The sequence below is a fragment of the Oxyura jamaicensis genome, chromosome 1 (assembly GCF_011077185.1).
Source record: "Oxyura jamaicensis isolate SHBP4307 breed ruddy duck chromosome 1, BPBGC_Ojam_1.0, whole genome shotgun sequence".
Classification (NCBI taxonomy): Eukaryota; Metazoa; Chordata; class Aves; order Anseriformes; family Anatidae; genus Oxyura; species Oxyura jamaicensis.
Genome location: NC_048893.1, coordinates 173,545,127 through 173,555,792, shown reverse-complemented (window position 1 = coordinate 173,555,792; position 10,666 = coordinate 173,545,127).

The following is a 10,666-nucleotide window of genomic DNA, read 5'->3' as shown; positions in this document are numbered from 1 at the left end:
CACTGGTTAGAACCGGATGACTCCGGAAAATCAGATCCAACTCTTGCCACAACCCGCATGATAAATGCTTGCTATGCCCGAACCACCAAAATCCATAGGTCCTGCAAATGCACATCCTGAAAGTCATTGTGTGATGCATTCAGTGCTCTCTGGGAATTCTGTGGGTGAAACCAAACAACCGCCGTGTACTGCCCAATTAGTGACACCTGGTTACCAGCTGGAAATTCATCTTCCTAATACAACTACCCTCTCTCTCTAACCTTGCAGGCCTGACCAGCAAGATTGAAGGTGGGCCAAAGAACTGAAATTTATAACTCTACCAGACAGCAGATATCATGTCACATGGATTCAAGACCTGTAAATTTTTCCACATCTCAAGTCTTGGTGATATTTAATGGTAATTTCCTACCACTTCCTCTGATTATTTAGTTTCTGTCACCTCTTGAAATCTTAGCAGAGCCAGGATCATTACCCTCTGCTCACTCCTTCCTCTAAATGTCCAAATGATTAACATAATTAAGTGCAGTTCAGAGCAACCCACTACAAATAGCCTCACATTCTCTGTTTCAAAGCCAACGAGTAGTTCATCCCACCTGAAAGTGTGTATGCTTAACTAACATCTGCTTTACCTAACTGTATCAGTTGGCCTAATAAAATATCCACTCTTCTTAGAAATATTTGCTTTCATTGGATTTTTAAGGACTAATGACATAAGGAGCCAAGCCCTAGCTCTCTAATGTGAACTCTTGGCCCCTGCTATTGTCTGCAAAACACTTGTGTTGCAGGAGGCTTGATCATAAATGTAGTACCTGTTATGATAAGACTGCATAACTGCTAGGATTTCTTTATAATTTTGCTTTGAAGCAAAACAGGAAGTAAAGTGTTTACGTAAAAGTCTGTGCTGAAAGGAGGTTCTCATCGCAGACTTAAAAGTCTTGAAAAATCAAAATGTCAAAGAGCAGCAAGCCCTCAGGTTGAAGAAAAACATTTGAAAAACAATAACAACATCATCAACAACAAAAATCTTTTTTTTATTTTAGTTTGTTCTCTTTCAAAATAAGTAGAATCACTAAAAACATATTTCCCAATGTACTCTTCCACTGAGGCAGCATTTATTAACTCAAGAGAGACTCCACAGCTGAAATATTCCATGTCAGTAAATCAGTTAGTGCATCCCTCCAACTGCATAATTTTTTCACAGGCATTGTTAAACAGGTGCCGTATTCCTTCACCAGCAAGATTTTATTCTGTGCAAAGAAGTTCATGACTTCCTTCTCTGCTATTGCCAGTGGTTGGAATATTGCTGGCAAAATGCTTTATCAACAAAAAGTTGTTTCAGACATGGCACGAGTGTTTCATTGAGATGTGTCGGCTTTGAGCACGCTATGGATGATAAGGTTTCCAAGGAACAGGACAGACTTTGGGGGGGATTAAGGGAAACGTACTGAAAATATGATCTACTGACTGTGAACATGGATGTTTGGATGCAGCTGGTTTACGTATCTGGAGGGGTGTTTTCCCTGCATGTTAGGAGGAAGTGAAATTCTACAGCCTCAGAAACTGTCATGAAATGAAGTTACCAATTTTATTTTCACTTCTCTACATCCTATACAGTGATGAGTATGAGCAAATGCATAAGCGTAAAAAGAAGGGTGGCAAAATGAAGCCAATAACACAGAATGCCTCGCTGAAAACTTGTGCTTGTATTTAAAATAGTCTTCTAGAAAAGGCTGGGAAACAGCAATTGATATAACAGGAAATAATTGTTATATTTGAAAACAGTGGAAAAACGCATTAAAATGTCACTTAAATTTCCCAGTGAATTGCTGTTCTGCTTCTTTCTAGTCTAGTGGATTTGACAAGGTCATAACAATGAAGTTGATTTTTGAAATCTCAACAGAAATAGTTAGTATATTAAAGTCTCCTATGATTGTGTAAAAATTTCTTAAATTAATGTAGTAACAAAATGGCTTGTTTTCCCTGTTTGGGAAAAATCACTTGAAATAAATTTAGAGGAATGTTCTTACATTGTTTTAGAAATGAAATCAGAAACAGGGTATTGTGGAAAATACTGGACAATAAGTAAGAGAATAGTTGACATCTGTCTACATTAGGTAAAAACAAACAAACAAACAACAACAACAACAACAAAACACAATGATTGTCAGTAGTTGGAATCCAGAGAGGCTGTTAAAAAGTTCAGAGAAATTGGTGAATATCTTTTCAGGTCTTTCATGGGTTTTGGAGCAAGTCTCTCTGGTCTGCAGGCTCAAAGTCACTTGATATTAATTTGCACAATTTTTTTCTGCATAGTACACACTTCACATATGAGATTATATCACCTCAAGTTCCCTTTTACAGAAAAGGGACATTCTGGCTATTTCTCTAAGCCAGATATGCTGAACCATTTCTGAACAGAGTCCTTTTGAGACTGTCGTACCACATCTCTGCAGAGCCAAAGTTCCAATTATCCTCAGTTAGAAAAGGTCTGTGGCTGAGTTACAGGTGACATGCAGAGCTGTGATACTCCTGTGATGCCTCATGAGATGGATATGAGATGTGATGCCTCATGGAGTTACCAGACAGGTGGGAGTCCATCCTGGGGTTACAGCCCATCCCAGGAGCACCGTGGTCAGAAGAGTTCAATATTGGACGAAGTCACCCTGGTTCAAACACTGAATTCTAAGTGTTCTTATTTTATTGTTCCAAATAAAACAAAACAAAACAAAAAATAAATGTATTTGAGCATTGCGGAAACAGTATTTTTAATTAAACCATGCTGCCAGAATTAGATGAGCATTCCCTATCTCCTTCCACACAGCAGCCTTTCCTCCTCTATGACTTTATGATGAAAAACATGTGGCCCTAAGTTTTTATTAAGACCATCTGCCTAAACTTTATGATTCCAATTAACAATCCAATTAGGAGCGGTATAACTTTTAACTTCTTGTGGCCATCTTCCGAGCAGCTACTACGCATCTACTGCTCTCAGCACTGCCCAGAAATGTTGGAATTGCTTCGATGCCAAGAAAAAAAAACTGTTGCTGGTATTACTGTAATCAGTTAGCTTTAGTTAAGATACATGCAATTGAAAACAAATCGTTTGTTGATAGCGTTTATGCAGAAGGAGGCTTTTCTCGCACAGGAGGGTAAGAGCAGACGGAGATCCATCTAGCTCACAGTTGTCTCTGTGGGTGGCAGCTGCTGCAGAATAGGAGTTGCGATGTCCAGCTGTGGAAAGCAATGTGGCTAGCCTAAGCCCTGCTCTTTGGAAACCAGACTACAGTTCCATGGGGACCGTGCTTCACAGGGACAGTTTTGTTAATCAGATGGAGACTGGAGCTCCAGCCACCATGCTGGAATTTCTGGGACCAACACTCTTGAACTGGCTGGAAAAGTAATTAAAAAAAAAAAAAAAAAAACACCCAGAATCACCCCCGTAGCACCTGCAGCTCACCATCCATGGTGACAGAGCATAACACTTGCATGCTCATTCAATATCCAGGCTCTCTTGCTGCCCAAGAAACCAATACCCGCAAAATCAATAGTGAGTAAACCCAACTAGGACAAGAGACTAATGTTCTGATTTCAGAAGTAACAGTGGCCAATAGTCTTTGCCCAGGAAAAAAAAAAAAAAAAGCACAGGGCAAGCATGTAATTAGACTTCCCAGTACACTCGAGCAACTTGTGGCTCAGAGCTGTCCTAAGCCAGTGGTGGTATTTGGTATTTTCTGTGTTTAAGGCTGTGCCTGAAGATGCCTGAGGATTATGATGGTGTGTGTACATGTGATGGAGCCTCGGTGGGAGCTGAGCCTTGGATGGGGCACAGGCAAGTGGATGTGACACAAAAAGAAATGAAAAGACACAACACAGCTGCAATTACAATTACAACAGGGAATATGAGTCAGAAGCTGTCAGAGACCTAGCAGTGCTTGTGGCTCACAAGAGGGGACACGGAGTACCAGATGATGCAGCAAAGATCCCTTACAGACCATACTGAACAGGAAAGACCTGGAAACATCAGGGAGTGGCTGAAGAACCACGGGACCAGTGCAAGACTGAACCACTGGAGGTCAACACAACAGGGAGGCTGCTTCTTAAAAAGTAATGCGCCATTGCCAGTATGAAGTACAAAATGGGATTTGGAAGGAAGCTGATTGAAATAAATTAGCTATCCACTTGATGTAGACAAATCTTTATCTTATAAAGAGGAGGTGGCATTCCTAGGGCACATGGGAGGAGGAAAGATGATCTTTTGGAAGAGGAAAGGCTCTGCCTCTGCTCTTCCCACTTAAATTTTGACAGTGCTCTCATTTAATCCCATCAGATTTCACAAACTACTTTTTTTCTGCCCATCTCACTGGCACCAGCCACCACAGTAGGTGCTCTCAGAGCATTGGACTGGGCTTGGCAAAGAACAGCCGTTGGGAACAGATGCTGGGCACTCCCACAGGCACTTAGTTTTATCTCTTGGGTCATGGACTAGAGCAGGATGTGGGAGATTTGTCTTCACATTCCTCTTTTGCCAGTGGGATTCAAGCCCACACGTATTCCAGAATCCCCAAGAAGAAATTCTAACCACATGTCTGTGTGCTGGCTGAGGGTTGGGCTGTCCCAGTTTGCATGGCAGTATTAAGGATTTGGAAGAAGAAAGGAAAAGGAATAAAGAGAACATGTGTCTGTGTGTGTATGGGTCTAAGTGTTCCCATACAAAACATAATCTGCCTCACAGATAACATCTGTCTTTCTGGAACATCTGTCTTCATCTCTCACTCCCTCCTTTATCCACATATTTCAGTGTTTAAAGCATGGGACGGGAGCATCTGGATGCAATTCTGCCTCTGTGAAGAAAGGCACAGCAACATGTCCCGGTTCCCTGGAGAATGGCATGATCACCGTGCCCTTCTGACGTGGGAGCAAGGGCATTTACCTGAGCCCTTCCGCATTGCTTGGAATAATTAGGACATCAAATCGGGGTCTTCCAACTTAGTAGGATACTCAGCACAAAAAGGAGACAACATAGTTTGAAGAAGGGTTTAATATAAGTTGAGATGTGCTATTGAATGTATATCCAGAAAGCATTCGTTGGTGCCGGGATGAGGTGTCTCTCTTTACAGATGCCTGCCCTAATTATCAAAGAAGCCCTCTCTCTCTTCTTCTGTTTTCCCCCACAAGAGAGGGGATTTGCTACTCAGAACCTGTCCCTGACAGTTTAATTCCAGGTACCTGCTATGGAGAACAAGGACTACAGACCCAGGGCAGTGTCCTTTGGTACTTTGGTAAGGATCACACAAGGTTTGGTGTCACACTGCTCAACCAGGCAACAATGCACCATGGATGACCAAAGCCTAAGCCATGGCCAGAGTAACCTGCTGAAACAAACATCCACTGTTTTTCCCTCGTTTGTCACCTCATTGGATCTTGCAGACAGTGCCACTTGTTAACTTTTGACTGTAGTAATCAGATATTGGTAGGTCAGTGGTGCTAAAACTTGTATAACCTCTTCAACAAGTGCAGCAAGAGAGCCAACACTCAGCAATGGTTTCAGGTGAAAGAAATTAGAAGCCAACTCCTTCAGCACCATCTAGGTTGGGGCCTGAAAAAATAGAATAGTTTCTTCACCAGTAACCACCTGCAAAATATTACACGCTATTCACTTCATCATACAGTGAAAGAACTGAAACAGAGAATGGTGCTGTTAATTCTGTCACACTTTTGAAGATAGGGATCCTAATTGCATATTGTAAAATACTTTGATGCCTCATATACAATGATGTGAACAGAATTCTTTGCTAGATGGGAACTTCCTATTAATTATAGTTTGAAATGTTTGCATTTGCTTTAGTTACTCAAAGGTGATTATCACCGAGCTGGTGAAGTTGGGTAGGACCAAAATGCAAGGCTCTTGTCCCAGTTCTGTTTCCACAGGGGCACAGCTAAGGCTCCAGTGAGATCTCACACTCCATTCCAGTCAAGAAATCTAGTTTCAAACTAGAAGCAGAACAGAGAAAGTCTACCAGAGTATCAGAGGAGTGGAGAGCTTTCTGTCCAAAAATAGCCTGTAAGGTCATGGTACACGTGGGCTTCTGGAGCCAAGGCTCCAAGGTATAATTCCTGGCCATAAATACATTCGGGATGCCAGAAAGGACAAAGAGTTCATTTAAACTAAAGGGCAACAGACAGACAGATGAATATAAGCTCGCAAGGAGTATATTTAAGTAGGAAATCAGAAGAAGGCTTTTAAGGAGTGATGTTCTGGAATAACCTACCAGCTGGAGTAAAGGGGGCGGGTAACTCCTCTAGATACCTCACTAGATATACTTTACTCTGTTTGTGAAAGGGAATATTTAAGAATTTTATTTCAAAACTGGAGTCTTAGAATAGCAGGGGTCTACCTCAGGATGTCTTTTCCAGTCCTTCTTCTGGGTTGACATCTGCTTATGGATGTCAAAGACTTTCTAATACTAAGGGAAAGAGATATTAAGATATTGCTCTTCTTGTGCAAGGTGCATGTACCTTGAAGCACAGTGGGTTTACAGGATTTCTAGCTCAGGGGAGCAGAGTATGTGGATCTATAAAATAAGGCTGTACTTTATGCAATTTTTTCAAGTATAGTAGGAAAGAGTTTGGATTGGACAAAGGCTCAATGTCTAAGCATTGTTGTCAACATGAATGGAGAGGTTTAGAGACAGAAATTGCAACACAAGATTGCAGCTATGCAGCTTTCCTCCCACAGAGACCAACCCATACTCTGCCTGTAAGCGGCACAGAACTGAATCCCACAAAGAAAAGGAGAGGTTACAAACTGCTGCATTAAAAGAGACAACACCAATGGCAAGACCTCCAGGTTAATCATTTTGCAAATTAGCAAGAAAGTCTGGGAAGGAGGACAGTCAGAATTCTGTTCCATGCAAATAGGCTGCCATTGGATCCAAGATGCAATGCAAGTCCTTGGGCTGTACGTGCAGGTGATGGTTTTATGCCCTCTTTTACAGAACAATGCCTTTCCCTGAGAATAAGGCGACATTTTAGCCATGCTACTAGCTCTTTTACTTATTTCTGCTCTCCAGACATCTTGTGATGAAAAAAAAAAAAAACAACACTTTGCTCCAAGTCTTGCTTCTAGTTACAAGGCTTACCATTAATTAAATGGCAGTTTTTCAATCCCATCACCACATTTATGGACAGCAGAGTTCAAGAAGTTCATGAACTGGTTCCCCACAGTTATCTTGAACATGAACTCACTGTTTAGTCAATGGCTTAGAAAAACAAGGCTGGACAGCTGGTCTCTGTGCTACTTACCACAGTCTCAGGGCAGGGACAGAGGAAATTTAGAGAATATTTCCAAACACCATCTGCCAGATTATTCAAATCTACAACACATCCACATAGATGTTTGGAACTCTTTGCTCTAGAATTTAGCACACGCTGTAATATGCTCCCTGTTTTATGAGGTGTGAAGGCTGACATCTGAGATCAGTGCTATGTCATAGCCTGACAGCCAGTTGCTACATCTGGCTGTGTCTTGTAGTCTGGGGAAGTGCCCTACCGCAAGGACTTGAGCCACAGAGGATGGTGAGACAGATGAAGCTAGATAATCTTTTTTATGTCCACGAGGGTCAGTCTTTCAACACCAAGAACTAAGACAAATAAACAGAAATGGGACACACTGTAATTAATGGCTCCAGAACACAATAAATCCGAACAGCTTCTTATTTTCAAACTGTGGCTCACTTCAGACTAATGCAAAAGTTTAGATAGGGAAAAAGAATAATAAAATAAAATAAAGAAAGAAAAAAAATAACCTAGTTATTCCTTTCCTTTTAACTATTGAATTGGACCTTTCTCACAGTACCACTTTCAGAGCATTCCCCACATGTAAGGTCTGTGTATGTATGTATGCATGTCTATGCCAGGATGTCATTCGATAGGCTTCTTCCTCTCCCAGTGTTTCCTCATCCTAAAAAAACACTGTCTCCTCATGCTATAACTGGAGAGCAGCATTTCCAAGATGTTGCCACGTGGACTCAGATATCCAATACCATTTGATCCTGCTCATATTTTTGTTTGTTTGTTTTTCTATGGTCTGGATATCCAATCTGATTTTCATTTTCAAATCCTTAAATATTAGCCTGCAGGAAGAGATGGAACAAATGGCTGCAAACATTATTTTTCAGTGAGAGTTACCAGATTCACACCCATGCCTGCTGCAGGTCTGTAATATGACAACATTAGTCTTATGAGAAACAAAAGATGAGTTCAAAAGGTTGATATTTCTGAGTGATTAGCACTATCCCCAGCCCCCAAACACATGCACGCACACAAAACAAATTTTTATACCCAAGTCAGCGATCACTTTCATCTTCCTTATTGTACAACTCAAAATCTCACTTTTATTGCATGAAGTTCACTTTTAAGTTTGTTGAGCACAATGGGCCTGATTCAAAACGCACTGAGGCCAATTAAATATTTCAATTTAGAGACAGAGGCTGCCTCCTCCTCTTTCACACCCCACCTCAAGCACCCCAAGGCATCATCTCCACTCCTCCTCCACGGATTTGGCTCCGGAGAGAAGATGGAGGAAAAGCAGGGAAGAGGGCCAGAATGAAATCCCCAGGGAAGGCTGTGCCTCATGTACGAGATTCATGCGCCGATGTCTGTTCAGATAAAACCTGTGATTCGGCACTCTGACTGCTAAAAATATATTCCGTGATTTGAAGGAAAACTTCCAGTTACACATTACATCTTGAGACTAGCTCCACAGTACTGCATTTTTAACAACTGATTTTGAAGTAGTCAATCTCTTTTTATGATGAAAGTTCAGGCAAGACCTCTCTGTGAGACGTGTTAAATCCCCCTCATCTTTTTTTTTTTTTTTTTTCATTCTTTTTTCTTTATTTTGAAGTGCACTACTCATGTGGATTGTCAGCGTGCCAGCCCTTGTTGCAAATAGCACACTGTCCTTCTGTGCCCCAGGCCTCCTGGTTGGTCTGGGAAATGCAGTGTGCTAGGAGTTTCTGGCCTCCTTTGGGGTTAGGTATGATGGTCTCCGTTGTGCGTAAGCAAGTGGTTTCAATCCTTAATTGCAATGGGGAAGTGGTCAGACAACATACAGTCCTGGCAGGATAATGGTAAAACGTCTTGGAGGAAAACCAGAAAATAACAGATACATTACATACAAAATGAATGTGTATTTCTAACATAACCTGGAAAATGTGTAACATATAGGAAAGCAAAATGCACATTTATTTTTTTTGATTGTTCTTACTTGAAGCTGGAGCACTGTCTCATGCTATTCCCTTATTCCTCTTTACAGAAATTAAGTAAGTGGTATAAACATTTTATTCTTACATCATAATTACACAACTCCAAACAATTATCATATTATGAAGAAATGGATGTGGGTCTTGACTATAATTATGAATTAGAAGCGAGCTACATCAGCCATCAGTAGTGAAGCACTGAATTACAGGATTTTGTCCTGTTTTATGCAGGAAAGAAATTTTTTTCATCACAGCAAAACACAAATACCTTGAACTAAACAGCTCACCTCTTCCAAGAGACAAAAAATCTTTCGCAATATCATTTTGGTAACTCACTACATCCTTCTGAGATGTTCTACTTTACTCACTTTACAGAGGATTAAGCAGAGACGTGGAAAACTTAGCAACTCTAAGTCTCTCTGTAATTCAACATGACAGCTGGGAATTACTTCCAGGAATCTTGTTTCTAGTGCTTTCTTACACTCTCTTTAGTGATTCTCTTGAAGACATGCTGGCTAGGATTCATCCAGCTCGTGCTCCCAATCTTGTTTGTGAATCTGATATTCTGAATAAACAGCAGTCATCAGGCACATCCCCAAAGGAAAAAGGCTTGATCTCTTTTTTTTTTTTTTTTTTTTTTTTTTTTTTTTTTTTTTTTCAGGCGTGGATGGATGTTGACCTCACTTTGTATCCATAATCACTTTACACTACAGACATCAGGGTGCCAGGACAAGTTAAGAGAGATAATAGGCATGTCGGTGCCCATTTCTCATGTACCTCTCTCCCCCATGCACCTCCAAGCACATTTCAAAGCACATAAATGTCATTGTACTCATTTAACAGACCACAGAATTAAGGCATGGTCACTTGAGGGCAGTCAGGAGACCATCACAAATCTACCAAGATGATGGGGAATTAAATGAAAGAAGGTATTTGCTGCTAAATCCCATACACACTGAGGAGCACTGTCTGCTCTTAGCCCACGTAAGGGTTTGAGAGCTAAGCCACTGCTACCTCCATACAATACATCAAAAATGTGTATGCAAATATTAATAGAGCATCAAGACACTAATTCATCATCTGAAGTGAAACACAGCAGCTTTTTCCTCATCCCACTCCTCTCATCTGTTTTTTTTTTCTTTTTTTTTCTTTTTCTTTTTTTTCCCTGTAACAGAGTGGAACCCATAAACACACATGAAAAATTGTATGTCTATGAGAAGCATCACTGGTTTTAGATCACAGGCTTTCCTAGCTATATAATAAATCCTCTGGCTTGTTCAGTAAAAGCCAAAGCCTGTCACTGGTTTTACGTGAGAAATGCACAAATAACAGTAACTCCTGCTTGCTCCCAATCCAAAATAAAATATCACTTGGAAGATAATCCTTTAAGACTCTTTTCAACA